General features: G+C 43.2%; 1 non-coding gene across 1 annotated transcript; it reads right to left on the reverse strand.

Annotated features, from left to right (window-relative positions):
- Positions 1-953: 953 nt before the first annotated feature.
- On the reverse strand, positions 954-1,061 carry LOC127739932 (small nucleolar RNA R71). The gene has a single exon (XR_008000674.1). It is a non-coding gene; the product is annotated as a small nucleolar RNA R71 (small nucleolar RNA).
- Between the last annotated feature and the right edge of the window lie 20 nt (positions 1,062-1,081).

Consider the following 1,081-nt stretch of genomic DNA (forward strand, 5'->3'; position numbering starts at 1 on the left):
ACTCTGACTTAGCAACCATGGTCTCTGATCTAGTCAAAACCACTTAAAGTTTCATGACTGAAACAAGGTCATCCTTTAGAAATTTGGAGGCACAAGTGGGTCAGCTGAGTAAGAAAGTTATTGAACTCCCTCCTAGTACTCTTCCAAGCAATACAGAAGAAAATCCAAAAGGATAGTGCAAGGCCATCAACATGGCCGAATTTAGGGAGGAAGAAGAGGCAGTGAACGCCACTGAGGAAGGCCTCACTGGGCGTCCACTGGCCTCCAATGAGTTCCCTAATGAGGAACCATGGGAATCTGAGGCTCAAACTAAGACCATAGAGATTTCATTGGACTTACTTCTGCCATTCATGAGCTCTGATGAGTATTCTTCCTCTGAAGAGGATGAGTACGTCACTGAAGAGCAAGTTGCTAAATACCTTGGAGCAATCATGAAGCTAAATGACAAGTTATTTGGAAATGAGACTTGGGAGGATGAACCCCCTTTGCTCACCAAAGAACTGGATAACTTGTCTAGGCTGAAACTGCCTCAAAAGAGACAGGATCCTGGGAAGTTTTCAATACCTTGTACCATAGGCACCATGACCTTCAAGAAGGCCTTTTTTACTGCACCTACTTCCGATTTCTATGGGAGAAGCATCTCTATCCCTGCCATTGGAGCAAACAACTTTGAGCTTAAGCCTTAACTAGTTTCTCTAATGCAACAGAATTGCAAGTTCCATGGACTTCCATTGGAAGATCCTCATCAGTTTCTAGCTGAATTCTTGCAAATCTGTGACACTATCAAGACTAATGGGATTGACCCTGAAGTCTACAGACTTATGCTATTCCCTTTTGCTGTAAGAGACAGAGCTAGGACATGGTTGGACTCACAACCTAAAGAAAGCCTGGACTCTTGGGAAAAGCTAGTCAATGCCTTCTTGGCAAAGTTCTTTCCACCTCAATAATTGAGTAAGCTTAGAGTGGAAGTCCAAACCTTCAGACAGAAGGAAGGAGAATCCCTCTATGAAGCTTGGGAAAGATACAAACAATTAATCAGAAAATGTCCCTCTGACATGCTTTCTGAATGGAGCATCATAGG

The sequence above is a fragment of the Arachis duranensis genome, chromosome 6, assembly GCF_000817695.3.
Source record: "Arachis duranensis cultivar V14167 chromosome 6, aradu.V14167.gnm2.J7QH, whole genome shotgun sequence".
NCBI lineage: Eukaryota > Viridiplantae > Streptophyta > Magnoliopsida > Fabales > Fabaceae > Arachis > Arachis duranensis.